We start from the raw sequence: 26,115 nt of genomic DNA on the forward strand, positions 1-26,115 counted from the left end.
AGCTTCAGGCTGAAGAAATACTATAATGCTTAAATCTTAAAGGAGTATTCTGATGGGAGCTGGAAAGACTAAGATTCCATGAGTGATGCAAGCAGTGGAGGCAGTTGGGGGAAATAAGTATTCTACTGAAAACTGTACTTTAAGTCACTGATGTATTTTGGCAGAGAAAATAACTTTAACTTGCTAATATCTTTAATTCTCAACTAAGTTTGAATTTAAAAGTAATAGACTAATTTATTTGCTGGAGAAATTTTAAGTAAGGATAGCCTTCAGACTGGGGACTCACTACAGCTCACCGCTCTCATTTGGAGCTATAGTAGACTAGAGAGAAGGGAGGAGAGAGAGAATACATAAAAACGTGCAGTTTCAGAAGGAAATGAGTGTGAGCTAGTTTGAAATATGGAGGATTCTGAAAAAGGAGGTGAAATTGCTAAAGGTTAGCATCTGTATAAAAGAAACCTTGAAGTCTGCACTGAGATGGTAAGAAATGTGTCCTGTGTGCAAGATCTCACACAAGAAACTCCAATTTGTGAAAAGCTCACTTGCATGAGAGTAAATACCATAACTGCAGGTGTCTCCACTTGAGAACAGCCACCTCGGAAGTGTTTTCCCGACCACTGTCCAAGGAAAGAAAGGCTGTATCTGAAGTACTCAGCCTAGCTTGGCAACATTATCTGTGTGGTACTCTTTGCAGATATGAAAGATGAGCGAGTAAGGAGTTCATGGAATTTTACACCCAGATTTCTGACTGAGGCCCCTCAGTGTGTGGCAGGATTTTAGTCCCAACAATAAGGCCCTGAGAGGCCATTGGGTGGTGCGGTGGAGGTAAAACCTCAGGACTATGGAATTTTTGTGCCATGGAGGAGAACTATAGGCAGAGAGTGACGCTAGCTCAGTAAAGAGGGTGTGTGCTGTGGGCGACAGAGTTGGAGAGGTGAGATTACCAAGCAAGTGGGAACAGAGATGATTTTGTCATGATCTCCAGATGCTGGATATGTAGGTTGAGGATTTATTGTTTTCCCGGCTGTATTTAAATCTCCTTTTGTCTAATCACTTTTTGCTATCAACCCATTCTTTCCATTTGGAATGGGAACGTTGATATGACATTTCTATATTGGAATTATGGACCTTATTTTGATTTTATAAAAAGATTGCCTTAAGTCTTAGAAAAAACCCTGGACTTTACACTTCTAAAGAGTGTTGAAATTTTAAAAGATTAAGGGAGCTTTCGAAGTTGAATTTTGTGTTATGAGTTGAATGTATTTTGCATTATAAGTTGGCAGTGAGCCATAGGGAAAAGGAGTGGAAATTTTGTCTTAAAAGTGATACCTGGAGGTTACCTTGACAAGGTGTGGATTTGTGGTGGCTGATATCAGTTGTTGGATTTATGTGGTGTGGAATCATCTCTGCAGCAGACCTCTGGATGCATCTGGGAAGGATTACCTGTATTGGGTTAATTGAGGTATGAGGAAACACCTGGGATTTTGGAGGCACTGTTCCTTTGGCCAGGACAACAGAGTGCATGTAAGAGACAATGGAAGCTGAGTGTGACTCCCATAGGCTCATGCTCTGGAACACTTGTTGTTGGCAGTAGTTTAAGGAGGATACAACACCTTTAGGAGAAGCAGCCTTGCTGGAATTGGTGTGTTACTTAGGGCCATACTTTGAGGATTTAAAGCAGCATCCCACTTTCTGTTATCTCTTCCTCTACTTCCTATGTAGAGATAAAATTTGATTGGCCAGCTTCCTGCCACTGCTAGCTTGCCATATCTTCCCCATTGCTATGGATTCTAGTCTTCTTGAGTTGTTTTTGGTCATGGTATTTTATTTTAGCAACAGAAAAGTAAACTCATATACCGACTATGAACACAGAGTCACCATCTGCCTCATTTTCCTGCCTCCATGCCTTCCTCACAGAGTGGATTCTTCTTTCTTAAACTGTGGACCAAAATAAATCCTTCCTCCCTTTAGTTGCTTCTTCTCAGGTATTTGCTCACAACAATGAGAAAATCATCTAATATCAATACTGGTGTTTCTTTTGTAAAAACATTGATATTTTATTTATCATGATTTTTTAATTTTAATTTAAAGTATTTCATTAAAATAAAATGTATTTTGATCATTGAGTTTTTCAGCATGTCCTTTAATTTTGTTTCTGAAATGGAGCTTTACTTTAGTTTGGTAATTGGTACTATATTCTCAGCCTTTTGGACAGAGTGAATTCTAATGAGGGTCTTTTCTTTGTGGCAGAGTAAGGCTGGGGAGCACTAAAGTATGAGAAGTTGGCCGGCCTGTGAGCCATAGAAAGGTCTCAGTACTTACCTTCCACCTAGAGTTGGCTTGTTAAATTTCTTACTCAAGACATAGAGCAACTAGTCCTCCCATCCTCCAATTCCTCTGGATCATCATCAAACTGGAAATTTCCCCAGCATTCTTGTGTGCGTCAGGAGTGAAGAGGATATCATGACTCTCCCACTACAGAACCCTCTGTACCAACTGCATAAAGCAAAGAAGAAACAAGAAAATTTAAACTGATTTTCAAGTTCTGACTGGACTGGGATCTAGTAACCAACATTGACCAAAATGTTAGGGCAGAATATTTTTCAAATTGTTACAAATACTGAAGAGAGCATTGACTTCAAGGCGTAAATTCTTAGATGACAAAGCCACTTCATACCTCATAATAACTGGTTACACATATACTGGTAGTAAGCGAAGTTTATTAAAGATATTAATCAAATCTTTCACATTAGTTATTAATTTTTATCTACTTGATTTATTAGATTCTACGAGATGTAGGTTAAATCTATTTAAGGTTCTAAGAGATGTGGGCTAAAAATTATTGCTGATTTGGGATTATTTTCTTTAGTTCTGATGGTTACTTCCTTTATAAGTTTTCAGGTGATGTTGTTATGCAAGTATATGTTGTGCTGACGACAAGTATTTGATAATGTTTCTTTCTTGTAGATGACCTTTATTTCTTTGGAGATTTTAATTCTCTTTTGTCTAATTTTTTTTTCTGGCTCACTTGAGGATTTTATTAGTGTCTGTCTCCAAATGAGGCAGGCATAATGGGGAACATCAACATTTTAAACTGCATATTTTAATATATTTAATAACTAGTGTTTTTTCTATTATTTCTCTGAAATTTAGTTTACTACTTCTATTACTATTGATTCCTTCACTTTTTGTCCACTTCTAATTTTCACTGGCTCAATTTAATTTAAATCTTTTCAAAAAGATTACACAGTCTTTTTCTCTTTTATTTTTGCACACTTCCCTTCCATCAACATTAAAAGCTTATCATAGATGGATTCTTCTCTAAGCATGGCAAGATTTTCTGTTCTCTCTCCTCTCACTTCCTTCTGTTCAGGATGCTTCTGCATTTACTCTGTGTGAGCTTTTGTGATTTGGAAATGGTCTTTGATCAGGCTTTTGAATCTTTCTTTACTTTTGGAAATTCTCAGTCATTATTTCTTTGTACCTTCATTCCCTACATTTTCTTTGCTTTCTCAATACTGGAATTCCTGGCAGCCAGTTGGGGGCTTTCTTCAGTGCTCATTCCTCTGCCCCCCCCTTTTAAAATCAGGGTACCACTTTTAAAACTTTCTGTTCTCTGGCTGAACCCACTCTGCTCTTCAGTCAACCCAATCATTAGACATATTATTTCATACCTAGTAGTTATAACTGACTTTCCTTTGTGTGCTTGTTCTACTGACATGGTCCACTCTTTATTTTTCTCTTGGGGCAGATATTTATTATTGTTATTTTGAGTTCTTGTCTGCCTTGTGTATTACACTTCCTTGGGTATAGGTCACTCCAGTACTTCATATTAGTGATATTCCTCAGGGGTCTTACTCGTCCCTCTGTATGATCACCTCTGACTCTCATGGGACACCATCAATCCTGCCACTAGGGGAGGAAGGCAAACTTCTATATTCTGGCTTGTGGTCTTCTGGGGATTAAGGTTTCTGTCCCCAAATGTGCCATGATAGGAAGTTTGACCTTTTATAAATGACCTTTCTGTGTTTAACATGCCCCTACCTTTTCATGAGCAAATGTGAGTCACCTTGTAGCAGTTTGGTTGGAATATAATTATTTAGGAAAAAAGGAAATGGGAGGGGAGCCCAACGATAGTCCGTGCCTTCCTTTCTGATTCAGAGCTACTACAGCGTAGCAGAGAAAGATCCTCATGGCTGAACAAAGTATGCAACTAGTACATACTTTTTACTCATACTAAGAAGCTCCCATCCCTCCACCTACATCCTTAAACTACCTTCCCCCTGTTAGTTTCTCCCAGTGTTTGAATTCCATAGGTGGGTACGATGTGAGGCTCGGCCACCACCCACCTCCTTCCGTCCTTTATGTCATTGCACCTCCTTTCATTTTTGACTGAGAGGAGAAAGACAATGCCTGGGGTTCTTCCATCTTCACAACCAGTGCTGTGAAGAACCAGTCTGCTTCTCATTGATACCAATTAAGGCCTGAGTAATGCACACAAATTCTGTGTTCACTAAACAAAAATTTTTATAGCAATATTATTGTGGACAGCCTCAATACATAGGGTTAATAAGTAAGCTAAAACATAACCTTAAGTTCTTTTATATAGAAACTTTGGGATTTTTTTTCCCCTAGGTTTTGGCTCAATATTAATTTCTACCTCAGAGGGAAAAAGGACCTATTTAAAATCCTTTATTCTCCCATTTATATTAAGTAACACGAAATTATTTTTAATAATATGATATGGAATCTAGAGACAAAACACTTTGGTCTACAAAAGGGAACCAATTTATTTCATAAATCATATTCTTTTCCCTGGGAAGGGATGTTATTATGTTCTCTCTGTGGCTCTTGGTGTAATTTTAATTCATCATTAAGTAACACTTTGCTTTTTAACATAAAGAATTCTGTGTGCTTGATGGAGCGGTGCTCCATGGAAAGTTAGTTTGGAGCAACAACTGTTTGGAGCAGAGGAGTTTATTAATTTATCAGAACCTTATGTTCAATTTCACATTTCTCAGCATAGGAAACAGCAATCATCCGCACCTGTTGCCAATTAAAACATTAATGGCACATCAATCAAAGAGAAATCACTGGGAATGGAGACGACGCAGGCTCTGTGCTCCTGTCATTTTTTTGGAAGTCATCCTCTGTTTCAACAGTAAGTGAAATCCACAAGCCACACCCTCCAAACTGCAGTCCTTACTTCTTGGAAACGATTTCGGCAGCTGAATGCTTCAATTTGCATGGCCACAAGCATTTCCCTGTAGAGAAGTCATTGTCTTAGATTCGGAAAGTAATAACGTTGCTATCTTAGTCATTTTTTCTGTAGCTGTGATGAAATACACTGACAAAGGGAATTTAAGGAGAAATGGATTTTTGAGGGGTCACAGTTTGAGGTGTAGTCCACTATGACAGGAGCTGGAGGCAGCTGGTCATGGTCAAGGTACAGAACACCGAATGCTTGGATTCAGCTCACTTTCTCCAGGCCAGGATCTTTGCCAAGAGAATGGTACCACCCACAGTGGGCAGATCTTCTCTCCCCAACTAATTTAATCAAGATATTCTCCACGGGCATACCCAGAGGGTCATCTCCTAGATCTTACTACATTGAGAACTGAGTTAAATCATAAGTTACTACACATGTGGAAGGTGGTTGGGACTGTTCATATAAGTATATATTTGCCAAGCTTGACAAGAGTTAATGTCCAGGATTACATAAAGTGGGGTAGCGCTAACTGTTCAGGATGTATGGCACTGGTTCAGTTTATAAAGGTTTCTCCATGAACAAAGGAGGCCACTGTAGCACTAACATCAGGAAGTCTATTGAGGAGGAGGCTGGGCTTTGTAGCATCTTGTTATGATTGGTGAGGTGTAGTTCAAGCATGCCTTGCATTGAGATTTAGGATGAGGATGGCAGCTGTGAATGGGAGTTGAAAGTGCTTAATTACTGAAGCAAATGTGTTCAGATTGCCTTCTGTCTGGGGCTTGTCCTCTTCGTTAACTGATGTGAGATAAGTAGCCCTCGGTCTTGGGTTCTAACTCTGAACATTGAGCAGATGTGATATAAAGTAAAGAGGCTGACTAGGTCTCTGAAGGTGAGATGGACAGGTTGATCAGGAGTGGCCAACTTTCTGATATCAAGGAACAATGTTGCCATGTACAAAAGCTCATGCTCCAGAATCCTATAAGCAAGGTCTTATCTATTAATTGGTGTGTGTATGTGTGTGAGCATATTTACATACACACATCACAAAACTTTCTCATGTTTTGTGTTCATAGCTATCTTTGATTGAATGTGGCCAGTGGAGTGTGGGTTGCAAGTGTTTATTAGGAGAAGCCTGGAAAGGCCTTGCATGTGGTAGGTGTCCAATTCACCTGTGCTGGTTAACGGAACAAAGAAGACCCACTGCCTGGACATCACCTCTCCAATGAAAATGTAAAGGAAATGTACCCAGTACTTCCCTAATGATTTCCTAGCATCTTCTTTCCCTGCCTCAGAGGACACATGTCATCAAATATCAGCAGCGGGCTTTGTAAGTTGAGCTGGAGAGAAAACAGCTTCTGACTTGGCATCAAGAACTCAACCCCATTTTCATGTTCAGTGATGGCTGTAGTTTGGGTGAGGGTTCCTCAAGGACACTCATGAGGGATGCTGGTATTGGGTGGTACTATGGTATTTTGAAAGGTGTGTCACTGTTGGATGCCCTAACGGTGTAATGATTGGGCAACCTCTGCTAGAAGTCTAAGTCATTGGGTTCAGCTAATTTTGAAGTTTTGAAATTTCTCAGCCATGATATCATAACTTCATAAAGTTCTGTGTCAGGAATTTGTTACAGATTCAAAGCTGACTAACATGATAATCTAGGTACCTCCAATCTCAAATATGTTCAAATAATCCTTGAATATACTTAAGGAAAAATAGTGTCTCAAATATCTTGCAAGGCCAAAGAGGGATGTCCAATACAAGGGCTTTTAGCCATAGAACACTCTGAAGTTACTAAAAAGCCTGCTTAGGATTTTCCATCCTTTACTGTAACATGCTACATATATATAGTTCATATTCTGTCCAAAGTATACTCTGCAGAGATTGAGACCTTTTTCCATTCCCCACAGTAAAATGAGATTATCAATAAGACCACTCCAGCTACTACTTTTCTGTGAACTTGCCTGTAACCATGGGGTATAGTGAAGCATACCACTTTATCCACAGGCAACCAGAGCATCTGTCTGGTAAGCCCAAGAACACTGTTTGATAGAAGAATTCAGAGTCTACAGGGTATTTTTACTCTGGGATTTCAAAACCAGAGCTTCTAGAAACTAATCTCCACTAGGCGAAGTCCTTCCTAAAGCACTCCAGAAGTGCAAGATGCCCTGCGCTGGACAATAGAGAATCGTGATGAGACAGAAGGAGATGGAGAGCCCTGCATACAGAGTCCCCAAGAGTATAGACTCACATCAGTGCATACAGAGCCCCCAACCATGTAGACTCACATCAGTGCTATTCTTCCCTTTTACCCTCTATTTCTTCACTCACTTTGTCCTCCTTCTCCTCCTCTAGTGATCCTTTGTTTCCTCTTTCTCTTCCTCCCTTCCCTCACCCCCTTTCCTTACTTATTTCTCTCTCTTTTCCTTTCACTTATGCCTTCACCTCTTCTTTTTCTCTCTTCCTTCTCTCTCTTCCTTTTGTTTGCTTCTTTTCCTCTTTACTCCTTTTCAGTCTTCCTTCACTCGTTTCCTTCCTTCTGTTCTTCCTCCACTAAATTCTATTTTTTTTTGAGATATCAGAAGAAACTTTTGCAGTAAGTTTCTTGTTGCTTATATCTGGAAGTACCTAGTGCACTAGATTCTGAAACATTCTCCTGAGTGTCCCTGCCATTTCACTATGTCCAGAAGTGGTACATACATGTGATTAGAAATAACTGTTTGCATAAATGGACACACTTGACATTTAGTTTTCACTGTTTGTATACAAGAGGATTTAACTACCATGCTTCTGCTATCATCTTGTGCCAAATAATTCAGTGTGCTGCAGAGTGTTTAATAGTATCTGCGATTTCTACCATCCAAGAGCTGGTAGCATCTTTACCCCAGTTACATCCCTCTTCCCATAAAAATGCAAAAGTGTCTCTTCAGCTGTTGTCTAATGTCCAAGGAGAGGGGCTAGACACATCACTCCAGTTAAGAGCTATTGTGTTCAGACCATCAGCAGCAAAAGAATAGGCCTTCCTTCCTTCCTTCCTTCCTTCCTCCCTCCCTCCCTCCCTCCCTCCCTCCCTCCCCCCTCCCTCTCTCCCCCCTCTTTCTGTCTCTGTTTTTCTCTTTCTTTCTTTCTTTCTTTCTTTTTTTATTTCTTCAGGAAAGTATCTTTAGTACTCAGGACAGTATTGCCTCACAATTAGAGGCTAATTTGATGTTTATTTGATGTAAAGGCTCTAAGTAATTGGGGATACTTGGCTGACAGAGCTAAAATGAAAGAAGCAGAAAGGAAGCCCAAGAGAAAAACGATGCCACTTACGTATTCTGTGCCAGGCCAGGAGTAGGTAAAAATGGATGCTGAAAAAGGAAAAGAAAGGAAAGAGAAGGGCAGGGCAGGGCAGGGCAGGGCAGGATAGGACAGGATAGAGTAGGACAGGACGACACAGAACAGCACAGGACAACACAGGACAGGACAGGACAACACAGGACAGGACAGGACAACACAGGACACCCAGCTGAGAGTCCCCTAGAGTTTAGTATCTAAATGTGGCAAGTAGGGCTGGGGACTTCAGAAAGGGGAGAAATCCTGGTTTTAGGATTTCTCCTCAAATGTGTCTTCATATGTTCTCATTTGTTTCTTTTTAAGTAGAACAGTGCGGCCCAGTAGTAATGACTAGTTTGGAGCCAGACAGTTAAAACAGAAGCAGGAGAAATTCCATTCCCTAAAACCACTGTGTGCTTTTTAAACTACAACCTGATCTCCATACCTTTACTGAGAAAGATTTTCCTCACAATTAAATGACCAGCACACAAAAGAGCCCCTCCAAATTGTAAACTCCTCTTATTCCAAGTGAATGTAAAAATATGTAAATTGGAAAATTTCATTTTGCTGCAATTTTCCCACATTAAAAGACACCTGATACATGAAGATATAATATACGTTCTTGGCAATACTAAAGCATCACTCGTAAAATGGCTTATATGATCCAACCACATGATGTTAGGCACAGGCTACACATATGCCATGCACATCTAACCAGAGCAGCAATTATGCAGGGTGGAAGCCTCCAGTACAGCCAGAGCAATCTGAAGCAAAGAAACAGCTCAGTGTTTGAGTGTAGCTCCTTTCTTTGCTGACTCAACTCTCTGCTTCCACATTTAGAAAAGCATTACTGTTCTGGATATGAAACACTTGGTTTGCCAAAATATGCATCCCTCCCTTCCCCTTCTTTTCCCTTCCCCATCCCCTCTTCTTTTTTCCCCTTTCTTTCCTCTCCTGATTTGTCTTCTGTGCTTTCTTTCTTCTGTTGTTTTCAAGACCTGTTTGAGAGCTTGCCTAGTACCTTCAAGGCCCTGTGATAATTTATTCATCACACAAATAAAGAGATACAAAAGAAGAAAGGGAAAAGAAACCAAAAGAAAAGAGGAAGAGAGAATATAAAAGGCTGGGCCTGGGTTCATATGTCTGTAAGCCTGGAGCTGAGGAAGTAGGAGGAGAGTAAGTTTGAGAAATGGCTACATAATTGATGCTTTGTTGAAGGAAGGAAGAGGAGAAGTAGGAGGAGGAGAATAGAGACATACACAATTCAGAGTGGCTCCAGTGCACGCTCACACCTTACCTGCTGTTTTCTGTCAGTCTTGAAATGAGTGCCTAAGGACTGTCACTGACCCACTAAGACCTTTGTAAATTCGAAATCCTTAAACAGCGAGGTTTATTTTCAATTTTCTTGCCAGTCTAGAGAGATTCCACAGTATTTCATACCAAGAAATTCATTTGTTCTTTGCTTCCTTCCCTTCCTCTCTCCCTCCCTCCTTCCCTCTCTTTCTCCCTCCCTCTCTTCCTCCTTCTTACCTATCTTCCTTCTTGTAAGGAATAGAGAGTCACTAATCCAGTCCCAAGGAAAGGAGACCCTGCTGATCAATTAGACTCCATCAGCTTCATGATCCTGTCTAGAACATGGGATGGGTCAGTCAAGTTCACGCATCAGTGACTGTTCAGTCTCTGGATACTGCAGTAGATCAAAGGCACTCTGGGGTCAGACAAGCCTAGGTTGAGAATTTTCTATCTGGGGAGACCTTTGCAAAGGCAGAAACTGCTCTGAGACTCAGGTGGGACCATACAAGAAATATTAACAGTGGTTCTCAAGAGTATCATTTTACACAAGGGTGTGCCGTGGGGGACTTACTGCCTCAGGCCCACCCACAAATAATGGAAACTGTGAATAATAATTTATTCATGGGAAAAGCCACAGTGCCGTTTTACTGTACACGTGTTAATAACAGAGCACTGTTGGCCATGAGAGGTCCAAGAATTTTCATGTTTCTCCTTTGGTCTTGGCATCCAATTTGCTGATAAGCCACAGGTAGGAGATAACATAGAGTATCTTAGTGAGATATTTACCTTTGAGTTATGTGGACTTCAAATTAATGTTTTTAAGGAAACCATGAGATTGGTAGCAATTGTCTTCTGCTTATACTTGATTTTACTTTACGTTAGACCAGAGTTTCTTGAGCTTCATTACTTTGCCTTTGGGGATAAATGAAATTTATCCTTCATTGAAATGAAGTCAGCTAGTAGCCCATGGAAACTGGAAAGACATCGTCATTAAATCCCAATCATAGTCTCCTAGTCAATTGATGAGTGGCAGATACCTAATCTTTGTAAGAGAACTTCACCTCGCCATCAGTGTATGTGTGCCCTATGGTCCGGATGTGTGTGTGTTCCCGTAAATGCCTATGTTGTGACCTATTCATCAGTGTGGTCATAGGAGAGGTGCTCTCATTAGGTCCTTGGGATAAGTGCCTATGAGTGGGATTAGTGCCTTTAATGAGAGAGAGAGAGAGAGAGAGAGAGAGAGAGAGAGAGAGAGAGAGAACTTGTGATTTAGCATGCTGATTTCCATTTGAAAATTGAAGTTCACACCTTTAAAAATAAGCACGTCCTGAAGCACAGACAATGCCATCACCACCTGTCTTAAGTGTACTGGAAGGAACGGAAGGAACTTTGTGAAGTATTAGAAATCTTAAGTCATAACCATCTGCTTACGATGCTGGGCCGAATGCTCTGTGAGTTGAAGAAAGCTTTGCCTCTGTTTGGAAAGGGATTTTAATATACAACCCATACCTTTGGTGCAGATAAAAATCATATTATTTTAAAGGGAAAAGTCAAAACACTATAACAGCTTGTGGTAGTTTGGATGTAACTGACCCCTAGAAACTCACAGGGAATGCCACTATTAGGAGGTGTGACGTTGTTAGAGTAGCTATGGCCTTCTTGGAGGAAGTGTCAGTGCGGAGGAGGACTTTGAGACTTCCTATGCTCAAGATGTTGTTCATTGTCCATTTCCTATTGCCTTCTGATCAAGGTGTAACCAGCACCATGTCTGCATGCATGCAGCCATGCTCCCCTCCATGATGAAATGGACTGAACCTCTGAAACTGTAAGCAAGTCACCCCAGTTTAATGTTTTCCTTAGAAGAGTTGCCGTGGTCATGATGTCTTTTCATAGCAATAGAAACCCTAACTAAGACACAGGGAAACTTCTAATTGTTTGTTTACATTTTCAGATTGCTAGTTTAAATAAATAATTGTCACCTAGATAGGTGAGCTGGACTCTGAACCACTAAGGATTATGTGGTAATTTTCAACCATTCTCTGTACCTCTGCTACAAACTTACCATCATGTCTTGCTGGAGTCCTGTCTTACTGAACTGTTTTTAGGTATTTTTCACCCTTAGCCCAGCTGGTTAATGCTAACCCACTGTCTATGTTTCTGCTTTGGTATGGCTTTCACTTCCACTGCGGAACATTTCCTGCTCTTTGAAATACTGGTAACCTGGTCTTCTTGTTCTTATGTAGCTCTCAGTTCATCCACCACCACCACCACAACTCCACACTATGAGGTAGGTGTGGAAAGGTCTACTATGGTTTTGAGTAGTACTATGGTTTGTAGCACTATGGTACTACAAGCTGCTACGTTACAGTAGGCTGGCCTGGGCCCCAGCGCTAACACCTAACCTAGTGCCTGGCAATGAGTAGTTATTGTTAAAGCAAACTGAAGTCCTGGAAAATTCCTGAGCAGACAAAACCAACTAAGTGTTGGTTGTAATCTTTGCTTGCAATGGTAACAAAAGGCTTGGATCCTTTCTACTAGAGAAAGACAAAACATAAGCTCGAACAGAGAAGTCACCAGGTCCTTGAATTGCAAGCTCGAACAGAAGAAGCCACCAGGTCCCTTGTATTGCTTGGGAATTGCCTTTGGAGCACCAAGTGCAGCTGTGACCAATCAGGTACTTGATTTTGCTGGCTTCCACATTTGCCTTCTAAAACGCTCTCTCTTGCTTTTCTATTTCCTCTCAGCAGAGCTCCAAGCTCTTTCTGGTATGGGGCTCCTGATTCATGAACAGTTGCCCTGCTCAAAGAAACTCTTCAAAATGTCTATTATGTTTCAATGTTTATTTTCAACCATAGATGACAAATGTTTCATTGTTTTAGGAGACTAGGTTTTTCAGTGGAGTAGCTGCCCTTTGCATTGACATCTGTGTTGACATCTAGAATATCCTTGTCTGAGAGTTCTGATGTTAGAGATAGTTTACCTGTACTCATCTATGGAGTCTGGTCCCCACTAACCATGTGTGATCACTGGCAATGTGGCTAGTGAGATGATGGAACCAAGTCTTTGATTATATTTCATTCAAGTTATTTAAGCTTAAGTGGTCCCCAGTAGAAGGCCACCTTAGACACACAGTCCCAGAAGATTCATATGAAACTCATAAGCAGTCAAAATTTCTCTGGGCAAGAAGTTCAGAACTCCATGTGTTCTAATAAAGCCATTAGCTCTATGGGGCTACTTAGTTATGTATTAAAGTCCAAAATAACTGAAATCAAATATAAGTTAAATACTGGCTTCTGAATCATGCTAGCCACATTCAGCTGTTCAAAATCCAGATTCTGAGAATGGATGCCATAATGGGTACCGTAGAGGGCATCTATACCATCAGAGAAACTTCTAATAGCAATCATGTGTTGCGACATGGATCTGTTAACCAGAAATAAAGATGTATATTTTTGGCATTGTTCTTTGTGAGGGAGACTTGGTTAGAGCACTGGGGGTCATAGTTCTTATGGAAAGCAGATAACAGCGACTTACATTCACCTTATCTGAATAGGTTTTTGACTCCAAGAACCCAGCACTACCATGAAGTGGGACACTGACCAGCTCTAAGTAGCTGACACAACCTTGACCAAATTGATTCAGGTGCGCATCCTCTTGTGAGAGCATGTCAGGGTCACTTCGACATTCTCTGCTTCAGTTTCGTAGTTACTCCGACACCAGTCAGCTAACAAGGTTACAGCCACTTCTTGACCGGTCTCTGTCACTGGGGTCTCAGAAGCTAACATCTTTCCAGGGCATCTCTCTTTGCTCCTTATTTGCATCCCGTTCTGCGGATGGCCCATTCTCCTCCCCCATGATGCAGTTCTTGGCATCGGCTTGGGTCTTTGTTACCTCTAGAATGTAGGCTAACACCAGAGCTTCACCGGAAGACCACCCAGAAGTTTCAGCTGGCACAGTGTGGTGCCGTCCATCTGCCGAAAGGCACCAGGCTCCCTGTGCCAGGAACACCTGCGCTCCTCGGTGGTCCTGGCTAACTTATCATTTCCCAGTGACATTCAAGGTGCAGGCCTGAATGCCCACACTGGAAATCACCCCCATGGAGTATCTCTCCTCCCTTCAGCAACATTGCAGCAGCGGGGCGCTGATCAGCCAAGAGTGGTCCCAGGCAGGGGGTTAAAATCGGTCTGGTCATTTTCTGAGGAATTTCCTTCTGCTTTGACGAAGCCAACTTTCCTGTGTTCTGGGACATAGTGAAAATGCCATCTGTTAAGGTAGGCTTCGGCCATGCAGGGTTGCTTTTGGGGGAGCAGATACTGAAGTACTCTGCTTTTGAAATTTCAAAAAAGAAATAATAAAAAGTGTTAGCTTCAAGTCTTTGCTTCTGTTTAGGAGCCCTTTAGTTTTCGTTTTGTTTTGTTTTTTAGATTTTGAAAGTTGATTTCTTATCAACTTTTTGGCGCTCCCAGAGATGGTCACGTGGTTCCTCTTTACAGTGTGTCTCCTTTGTATAATAATTCTGATTTCTCAATCTTTGGCCATGGGGAGAGAGAACTTCATTGCTCTTTCACTTCTTCGATTTCCTTCCTCCCTTGCCCGCTCTACCCCGGGGTTTTCAAACCACCACCATTAAAACTTCTCTAGGAAAACACTTAAATGCCAACTCCCCCTTTTCTAAAAATGTCTTGTCAGATTTCTTCCTCTTGTTTGCTTCAGAAAGTGGTGCTTTGATTGTCCATTAGAGAGTTGTTTACATTTCTCCAAAAGCTCCATTTAGTTTCCCTGACAAGGTGGAATAAGTGACTGGCTGTGATGGATAGAGGCACCTGTCCTAATGGCTGCTCACACTGTGCCCACCAGTGCACGTTACATTGATAAATTGACAACAGTTGGGGCATGCTCTGCTAGCAGCAAGAATGAGGCTATGAGGACAAACACAGGCGGCGAGACAGTCTGCTTTAATATTCTTGGGAAAGGTGTACAGCCTCCCGCGCTAACACCCCAACAGCTGTGAGGAGGAAGTAGCGCAGAGGCAGCTTTTCTTTGTTACATTGACGCTATCTCTCCTTGTTAGGCTAGAATTATAGTCACCGTCGGCCCGTGTAACAGTCCGCCATCCTGGAGCGGAGGGTTGTGACGAAAGCTACCTGGTAAGATTGTACTTTTGCATTATGAATTTATGGGTCTTTTCGGTGCCTTCGTTGAAGACTTCTCTCCTCGACAAGAGAAAAACGAGGACAGCAGAATGTTTCCTGATCGCTTGGAGTGGAGAATCGGGCAAATGTAGGGTAGCCTCAGTTAACACTGGGGTGTTAATTATCTGGAATAAGTTGCTTAGAAGGTTTTGAATTTCTGTCACCGCACTTCACCCTGCTGGGGGTGAGGTCTTAGAAGGTCTTCAGTTCTCTCTGCTGTGAACTTGCTCATTTTCCTTTTTCCACTCTGTTGGGTTCTCATTCCCCTTAATAAGGGCTGAAGCAGCAGCAAGGACCTCAATGAAATATCCCCATTTGAGAAGAGGCTGACACAGAGAGGGTATGAGTTGCTCCTCGGGTTCATCCCAGCTCCTGCGTGTTTGTCCTCTCAGATTAAGTTGGAAGCATGGGGTAGAGTGGTGGGTGGATCTGATGGCACAGCTGGCCAGGAGCTTCAGCAGCAGCAGCGGAGGCGGCGCTGGTGGTGGCGGTGGCGGCTGCAGCAACAACAGCAATCTCCAACAGCCCCTCTCTCCATCCATTACCCGCTTATCTTAACTGAGGACTAATCTAAAGGAACAAATGACCACTGAGAAAATGCCACAACTTAATACACAGTCATAAGGAAGGAGAGGGAACCAGAAGCAGAAGCAGCATGGACCTAACTGTGCTTTCTCGAGGCTCACTTACCAATGGCCCCATTACTGGTTTGATGCTAAGACAGTTCGCCTTTGTGATTTGCATGGATAATGAAGCAATTAGCAGCCGTCATATATAAAACATGCTAGTCTTTCTTCATTAGACACCAGACTGGAATGACATACCACAAGACCTATAGTGTGGTGAGGCCTGAGCGCTTGGCTCCGTCCCTTTTACTTTGTGTGGAGTTTTGTTGCCAGCCTGGTTGCTGCTGTTCGAATCACCGTGGCATTAGAAGGCTAGACTGTGGTTAGCCAATGTGAAATTCTGACTGGCTGGCAGTCACCTCCACCCCCCACCCCCTAACTGCTACTAAATTTCATTTCAAGTTATAATTGTTGACATTGGAAACAGCTACTCGGATCAGAACAACAAAGCAACAATTATACAGGATCTGGTATTTCTCATGCAAATTATAGCAATAAAATACAGGAAAATCCAGCCCACTTACAGGCCAGTTTTTGTCTGTGGAGAACACAATCTGAACTATTCGGTTAACTAAATTAAAATGTAAATCTTGGCAGGATTTTCTTCTTAGATAGTGATATGAAACAGTTTCTAAAAGCCAAAGAAGAAGGAGAAGGAGGAGGAAAAAGAGGAGGAGGAGGAGGAGGAGGAGGAGGAGGAGGAGGAGGAGGAGGAGGAGAAGCAGTGGCTGCTTAAGAAATAGGAACTCATTCCAAACAACCCACGTAAATATATTTTTTTAATGAAATAAAAGGTCAGAAAGGCATAGCTATAACAACAGGATGTTCTAATACACTGTTCCAATAGAAAAGACAGAGAGAAGGGCAAGGCCACTGTACTTACTTTTTTTTATATTTTTGCTTATAAAGAGACTTGGAAGCTTTGGACACAGCCATAGAGTTCCTTTGTCTCCAGGAGTCAAGCCATCTTGCTCTTATTTTCCCCGGTGGCCTGATGTGCGCAACGAGATGAGGAACTAATGGAGATTAGTGAGCATTCCAAATGACTGCTTTGGTTTTATTAGAATCACTCTTCTTCTGGTCTATGTCCACACACACACACACACACACACACACACACACAACCAAACTAGGTGCAAATGTCACAGCCAGAGGACCAACAGAAATCACCAGCCACAAAGACCCTAGCTAGCATCAAGCAGGTACAAATGCATCCTGTTCCAGAGCTGTGCAAAGACCCCGGGACTAGGAATCCGTGGGGAAATAGTGTGCTCTCTGAACCATTGTCGTGACTACTTTTAAAAACCAAATAAAGCAAGGCAATAGTTCTCCAGCAGTTTAGAAGGGAGTTGGACACTTGAAGTCCCCCATCAGTACATTCAAAGAACCATTAAAGAAAACAGAGACCAGAAACCGCTGAATTCCCTGCTTGTGCCCTGGGCAGCTAAGACGGCATCTGCTCTGAAAGACATACCTCTGTATTTGACGACAAGTAAACTGACCCTTACGAAGCCATGACAATGCAGAATAGTGACATTTAATTTATGTATTTAATTTTTTTTTATGTAAGGAAAAGCAAGCGAATGATCTCACCTCATTTCTAACAAATCTGATCTTTAAAAGGCAATAATTCCGCAAATGGACTTTTGCGTTAAGAGCTCTGTTCTCATAAGCATGGAGAGAACGCCGTGTGGGCAGTCACTGACTTATAGCACCTCTGTACAGTCGCTGCAAGATAACCAAGAGTAATGGCTTTTGATAATCAGGCCACACTATTAATATAACATGAACCACAAGCGCTTTCGTACTGTGGCTCAGTTAAACCAGCAAATCTCATTGGAATATAAAGAAGGGGTGGGGAGTCATGCTCTCTTTCTACTTCTGCAGTGAAAAATGTGCCCCCAGGCACTGTCTAGTGCGTTCGGTGTCTCAGGGCGAGCACAGCAGCACCAGACAAGGTTTCCCTCAGAACCTCTGGCCCTCTCCGCTCACTTCCAACTCCACCTCTCCTGGCTAGGTCAGAATTTAGGTCCCTGAAATGCAGCAGATGGATTTCAAATGGCAGTTCTGTTTGCTGGGGGGCAGCCGGTGGAACCTGTGGAAGCCCAGAGCAAGCTGGCTGGATGCTGGGTTCTTGCTGGCCCGTGACTGGTGAAATATTGCAGGGTGTAAAGGGACTCATTCCCGCTGATGTGAGCAAAGGGGAATGCTGCCCCTTCGTCGTAAATGTTAATGTGAAAGAAAATACGAGGGAATCACTTCTGGTGGTAAGAGCCAGGCAACATAATCATAACAAGTAGAACCAGGCTTAAGCGCGTCCCTACAATGTTTATTCATATGGTGACATTTACTGGAACTTTTCTCTAAAAGGCAATGGTTTCCTCCTATTTTAACAACCCAGAGACTGTGATGAAGTTATCTTTGGATATATGATCTATACCTCTGCCATCCAAATCTCCATTTACTAGGACATGTGGACTAGGAGTGAATTATGTATCTGGCCTCAACGCTTGGGCTATTTCTGTACGTTTGGGAAAACTTGTGGATGATCAGTAAAAATCTACATTTCCTGAATCTCACAATGAGGAAAAAATGCAACTGGGGCTAAGAAATTACTTAGGCACGTTTTTCAAGGCTAACTTTTGAAGGCAGAATAATGCGAATCAGAAGTCAAGCATGGACATTCCCAGCAGTCCTATCAGGACACAAAAAGGAACGCCTACAATGCTTGCTAGGAGGCGCTTGTGGCCATGGCCCCGATTGCTTAGCTATGCCATTCATCCGCTCATTAAATGTTGTTGAATACTGAGTACAGGTCCATGAGTGGAGCAGGCTCAGAGAAAGAGCGACAAGCAGATCATCCCAGAAATCAAAATCTGGCAAGGCCAAGCATGTATGTAGTTAATTATAAATCTTGATAAGTCATCGTTAGTAGGCGGTACTACTGCGTCATGGGAAGGGTTGCCTAGAGCAGTGTGGAATTAATAAGAGTGCTTTGAAGCATCTAATGCGACCCCCAATGATTTAGTCTTGTGTCCACGTTTTATCTTCCCTCCACTGCTGTGAATTAGCTTAGATTAGTCGCCCTGTCTCGTTTATATCCATATAATGATGTATTGAGCACGTACCTGATCTATGGATGCTCCACATCAGTTGATGCCACATACAGAATATTTACTATGCGTCAAGCATGTTTTCTTACTTACCCTTCGGGGCACCTCCTAAAGAGGGTCCTTAGTTCCCACCATTTACAAAGGAAACTTTGGACTGATGGTTTAGTTCGTTTCATTGTTGCTTTGTGGAGACACTTGATGGGCGCGCAGCACTCTGGTCTGGCTGCAAAGACACTCCTTGTCCTGCACATGCTGCCTCTGGTCAATAAATGCTGCTTCAATGCTGACTAAGGCAGGAAGAGTCTCTCGGCATTTATATTGCCATTTCATTTATGGCTGTAGAGTTTCTTAGGAATGCTTAGCTCAGGTAATGAAACAAAAAAAAAAACCCATCAGACTGCATAAAGATCTTTTGAACATTAAATTTTTATTTATCTCCATGAGCAAGACAAGCAATTGTCCCCAGTGTGTCTGTTCTTGGAGACAGCCTTGAGCTGTGCGGATCAGCGAGGACAGCCTTGACGGACGCCACTACTTCACTGGAAACACTTTTTACTGTTTGGTGGGTACATGCTGTCATTACTCTTGGCATCAGGTCCTCTGTTTATTCCCGTGTTATCGTCCCACAGTGTGAGGGAGTTTATAAAGGAATGTGTTTACAAGAGAACAGAAACAAGTTGACTTGCAAAACTTGTCAGAAAACTGAAAACCTTCTTCCTACCCAAGTTCAACAAATAATGGCTCTCTGGACGAGTCAGTGTTTGGATTATGGATGCAATGATAAAATATACCTTGCTGTTTGCTTTGTACGCAACAGCATCCAAGTTTAAAAAGTTAAGCATTAAGAATTGATTTTCAAAAAAATAAAATAAAAAAAAAGAATTGATTTTCACTTGGAGTCTCAAGAGGAACAAAGAATGAGTGGCATTTAAGGGAGATATAAGTAGCATGGTCCTTGGATTTTCTAGATGAGTATTAATTTCCACATGGCGACAGTGGGGTGATGAAATATTGCTCACAGATGCTAGTAACTACATCACTATCTTTTGAAGACAAAAAAATCCAGTCCATTCTGTAAATGTTTTTTTTTCTGGTTTTAAAGAATGAATGAAGGACTAGAGTTAAATCTGAGTGGGAAGACATTTGCTTAGCCCATGAGAGACCCCAGATTCAGTCTCCAGCACTAATGGAGAGAAGAGACCATCCAGTATTACTGATCTCCCCAGATTTTCCCAGTCTGTCCCAATTATAGTCCCATGTAAGCCATTTTGAAAAATTAAATTTCTTTGTTTTTACAGTTGGCATTCACGTATTTATTTACTCATCATCACCTGACTTCTTGTTTTGCAAAAGAAATAATTTTCATTTATCTTTGAACTTTATTTCTCACCTGTTAGGGGTTGTTGAAGACAGCAACATTTTTTTTATTATTTTACTCAGTAACCAAAATGGTATGTGGCATATTTATTTTAAATTAAAGTGAATTACAATAATTTTAGAGAATTTCATTATATCCCTTGAGATAATTAGAAACATAAAATAACACACCACAAAAGAAAGTTTGCCTTTCTATTTGTGTGTGTGTGTCTGTATGTATGTGTGCGTGTATCTGTATGTATGTGTGTGCATGTTTGTTTACTTGGCACTGGAGGTAAGAATCATATGTATCTAATAAATATGCAGGAAAGGAACAACATTTTAACATCTTTAATGCTTTCAAGATGTTTTACTTAAGCAAATCCCTAATTTTCACATAGTAAGTTAAAGATAAAGAGCATTTGAGTTCGTTCAACTTTCAGATTTGAGTAGTGACGACAGAAGCTCAGCCTAACCGCACTTGTGTCTGTAATTACATTAAAAATAATTCAATAAAACAAAGCCTATTGCTTCATTTAATATAAATAAAATTGTAATTTAATTAAGTTTAAATAAATTAATAATAGAGAACAAAAGACAGAATGAGACATAGCATAGCAGAATAGAGAAATCCTGGTATAGATAAGAATCTCAATGTTGCAAAAAACTGAAATGAGAATCAACTTTCTATAATTCTCGGCTCTCCCTTTAAAGACAAGGAGGCATGTGTAGAAACGTCATGGCAAGCGAAATGTTGAAACTGGGTATGTTCACATTGTCTTCATCAGTGTGCTTCAACTAGCATGCCACACATTGCTCTGCTACAGTTCCATTGGCCATAGAAACGGTTCTATGGCTGGATTTTCTAGGAGCCGACTGAACCTCCCGTAAGAAAGCTCAGTCTGAAAACGAGAAAGAAAGACAAAGAATTAACATTCATTGGCCAGTGCTAAGCCGTGTAGATGAACTGGGCATCGCTGCACATGTTAATAATTCCTGGTACTCGGCAGAGGAGGTAGGTAAAGCGTGAGTGCGGGCTCATCCTTGCCTACATAGTAAGGCTTTCTCCGAAACAAACAAAACCCCAAATAAAACCCAACAGTGGTACCCCTCGGAATCTATGGACATGATAGTGAGTGTAATATTTCTTATCAAACAGCAGTCCTAGTAAGCAGAGGAGTGGAACTTGTCTACTAGAATCAGAGTCATCATGTGGTGTCAACCTTGTTTAGGGAGGAGCAAAAACATTACTTATATTGAACTTTAAGAAAGCAAGAAAATGTGTACTAATCGCTAAGGCAACAATTCAAATTAATGATAAAATACTAATATAAGGATAGAATGAAAATGGGGTGTTTAAAGATAATGTAAACATTATTTTTAGAATTTATAGAAAACACAAGAAACAAGTAGAAAAATAACAGTAAAATGACAGTGATAAAACTTCAAGTGGTACTAATTATATTTAATTTTGATGGACCAAATCCTTCTATGCAAAAATAGATAGTTAGGTACATAAAAGACAAAACTATGTGTTGTTTACATGAGACAAATGTAGCTGGAATTTTCTTTGGGTCTCCAGCTAGCTCCCAAATAAAGACACAGAGACTTATTAGTTATGAATGCTTGGCTTTAGTTTAGACTTGTCCTCCTCGCTCTTATAATTTAATTTAACGTATTTCTAGTCATCTACATTTGTCTCAGGGCTTTTTACCTTTCTTTCATTCTGTAAGTCCTGCTTTCCTACTTCCTTCATGTCTGACTGGCTGGCTTCTTTTTGTTTCTTCCATCAAGCCTAAATTCTTTCTCCTATTTACTCTCACTGCCCAGAAGTCTCCCCTATACCTTCTCTCTCACTATAGTCCCTTCAGTTTTTCATTAGAGCAATCAGGTGTTTTAGGCAGGAAAGTTAAAATAACAGCACATCTTTATATAGTTAAACAAATGTAACACATCTTTTTAACTTTTTAAAAAGTTAAAAAAGTTAACACAACTTTTTAAACTTTGCATAATTAAACAAATGTTCTGCAACATTTCCCCCTTTTTGTCTAAATATAAAGATTTTAGCTTTAACATAGTAAGAATATATAAGAATAATTATTGACTAAGAATTACATTTATGATATCTAGTTCAATTGTATTTGGCAAATTCAGAGAAAACACTCCATTATTTAGCCTATCTTAGAAAGAACAAAAATGTGTACCTAATTTCCTTTCTATCCTAACTTGTATTACCAACCCAAAATTATCTTTTAAGACTTAAAAAATATTCTTAGGTGAACAATTTAAGCTTTTATGTTTCTCAACCTTATTGACTTTACTGTTGTAGAATATTATTTTTAACTAGGGAAAGACATGTTAGATTCGTTTATGTTACTTTGGCTGTGCAAAGGTGGGATGCTTTTGTTTCTGCTGCACTTGTTTAACAATGGAATGATGTGTGTTTAATTATGTAAATATATGTTGCATCTGTTTCATCTTGCCTGACTAAGGTACCTGATTGGTCTAAGGAACAGCTGAATGCCCAGTAGCTAGGAAGGAGAAAGGATAGGCAGGGCTTCCAGTCAGACATAATAAATAGGAGGAGAAATCTAGTCTCAGAAGAAAAAGAGGAGAATGAGAAGAGGAGAGTTTGAGGGACACCCCTGAAGCAAGAATTCTGGCAGACACCAGCCAGCCAGTTAAAGAGAAACAGTGAAAGTAAGATATGCAGATATAAGAAAGCTCAGAAGCCCCGAGGCCTGGTCTACAGAGCAAGTTCCAGGACAGCCAGGACTACACAGAGAGACCCCGACTCAATAAACAAACAAACAAACCAAATTCAGGAAATATAACATCAGGGCTGTCTAAATACTTTCCCCCATGGCTCTCCAAGTGCCACTGTATTGGATATTCTCACGGGGATCCACCTGCCTCTGCTTCCTAAGTGCTGAGAATAAAGGCATGCATCACCGACCAAAAAAAAAAAAAAAGCCCCGAGGCAAAACACAGAGAAAGAGAAACAGCTTAATTTGAGTTCAAGGAGCCAGTCAGAAACATGCTTAAGCTACATTCAACATTCAAAATTAACAATAAGTTTTTGTCATGATTTGAGAGCTGGTTGGTGGCCCAAAAGGGGAAAAAAAAAAAAAAAGCCTGGTATGCTTTGCCTAGAAAACTTCTAAGAACTGCTTTCAAGAATATCCCTCTCTTGATTTTTTTATTCAATAAAAATATATATCTGGATGTATCCCATGTACTTTGAAGACTTATATGTTCTTACAAATGTACTTAAGAAATGATCAAAAATTATACAAAATACATATTTGCACCAATGACTGAGAAATCAAACTAAACCTCTGGCCTTCATGTATAATTTGATGTATGAGGGAAATATAATTTTAAATGATGGTGGTTTTATACATGGATTCAGGATAATTAATTTCTGGTGTTTTCAGAGTCTATTCTGAGAATCATAAAATGTACCTTTGAAGCTACGTATTCCTTAAAGAATCACTAAAATGTGAAAGGAAGTATAACAAAAGAACCATTTCCAAACATGTAAGTTTTTTACTTTTATTGATTTTAGGTTCTAAGACAGGGTCTCATTACAGAGCCCTGGTTGGTCTCATATATGCCATTTATCACAGACTAAATTTGAACTCATGAGGATTCTTCTGCCTCAGCTATTCAAATACTAGGATTATATATGTGAACCACCACGTATGATTCAGAATCAGTTAGACACTGGGTGATTATACTAGAGAAGCAATGCTGAAATGTGTCGACTGAGGCCAGTGTTTTCTAACTCTGCAGTAGAACACAGACCTGAACTTTCTTGAAATCAAACTCCACTATGTGTGAAAAGCATACCATTCTCTGGAAATACTGACATGTTTTCTTCCCTCTTAGAAACTTACCAAATCTGAGATGAGTAAAGAACAAACATTTTTTATTTTTTCAAATGCCCTAATAGGATGTCACCATCTAGGATAGTTTGGAAAATATAGTCTGTTATCAGAGATAAATAGGCGAAAATCAGATGATAATTTCTTTGCTGTGTTCAGGTAGGCTGGAGACAAACATAGACGGGCACCTAAGAAGAAAGATGGCACATAAGGAAATTTAGTGGGCAACACTTTGAAAATAACCACCTTCTCTACTTTTGCGAGAGGATAGTTAGGATGGAGGGTGGGCTGGGAGGGAGGTGAGGGAGCAGGAAGAAGAATGGAAGCAATTATTGTGGTTGAAATATAAAATGAAATTTAAAAAAATAAAAGAAGAAAATAACTATCAAAGCTGGTTGAATATTTATCTACATAGAGAGATTCCTTTAAGGGTTTACTCTAGGTGAATGAGTCAATATGAGTAGGGATCACTAAACAAAGGAGGTTTAGGAGAATTCTTGCTATAGCTTGTAATCTCTATGTAAGATGAAGATCCTAGCAAGAATGACTAGTAATTGCTTTCTCAAAGGAGGTATGTCTGTTATGGACAAATTTTCTTCAAGATACCCCTTTAAGGCCATGTACACTGCTACATGACCTCACATTGTAAGAGTAGATGTCCCAGAACCTAAAACAGTGATAGTACCTCATGGCATTCAGGAACTATGAGTGTCACAGAAATCACCTGAGATCGGTGAATGATCATATTTGACTTTTTTGGACATTTGCATTGAGGAAAACTAGTTGTTATAAAAATAGGGAGTTTTTAACCTTCTCTGGCATTTTGTTAATTTATGTAAATAAATTGTACATAGTATAATAAATATGTACATATAATAAATAGTATATATTTATAGGTAAGTGTTCTATGAATGTTTTTATAATATTCTGGGAGAAGAATGTAAACTCTCATGGTTCTACTTGTCTTGTTCTCAATACAAGGATAAATGAGGCTACCAGAGATCACAATTCTTTGTCATCTTAGTTAGGATTTCTATTGCTGTGAAGAGACTGCATGACCATGATAACTCTCACAAAGGAAAACTCTTCATTGAGGCTGCTTACTGTTCAGAGGTGTGGCCCATTATCTTCATGGCAGGAAACATGGTGGCATGCAGGCAGGCATGGTGCAGGAGAAGGAGCTGAGAGTTCTACATCAGGCAGCAGGAAGAGGGGGTGACAGTGCCTGGCTGGAGCTTCTGAAACCCCAAAGTCCACCGCCAATGACAAACTTCTTTCAACAAGCCCACACCTACTCCAAAACTGGCACACCTCCTACTGGTTTCACTCCCTATGAGCCTGTGGGGCCATTTTCATCCAAACCACCGCACTTATCTTAACCTTGGTTCCCCTATTTGAATAAAGAAAATTAAGGGCATATTTATGTGAATTCTTGTGGTAAGCCCAGTGATCTTGTGGTCTCAGAAACAATCGATTCACTTGGGGAAGTCTCCACTTTTCTTTATTCCAGCGTAGAAATGCATGCATTGCTTTAACAAGTACCCCAAATAATTGATTTCCCTAATGGTTTAAATTTTTCTGAGGGAACAAGGAAAATAATGAGTTAGAAAGCGAATGGTCTACTCAACCTTATAATAAATACTAGGGAAGCACACAAAACATAACATCAGCTTGGCAATGACATGAAAATCCGTATCATGCTAATGGCCATAAAGAGGTTATGAGATTCTTGGGGATCAAATTCACTTTCTCCAAACTGTGTCAAGTAATAAAACTGTACTAGTGCATGTCTACGTCTTGGAAGTTTTATGACTTTTTTTTCTCCAGAGGTAGACAGTAGCGAAGTCTTGAAAACTGTTACCAAAGTGCCTGAGATATGACCAACCATACTATGGAATAGTAGCTAACTGTATTTCCCAGCTACTATTATTCTCTGAGCTAATCATAAAGGAAATTAATATGCAATTTTTTACATTACTTATATACTTAGATTCCAGTGAAAGAAGCATGAGTGATAAATACATGAGCAGTTACTGAACAATATAACTTTATAACATTCCCTGACATGTTGCAGTCTGGCTGTTTCTAGCTCTTTAGTATGTTGTGTGTGTGTTTTTTTTAATATGA

The sequence above is a fragment of the Microtus oregoni genome, unplaced genomic scaffold, assembly GCF_018167655.1.
Source record: "Microtus oregoni isolate MIOR12 unplaced genomic scaffold, Mior012 000000F_ref0000247, whole genome shotgun sequence".
NCBI classification, from domain to species: domain Eukaryota; kingdom Metazoa; phylum Chordata; class Mammalia; order Rodentia; family Cricetidae; genus Microtus; species Microtus oregoni.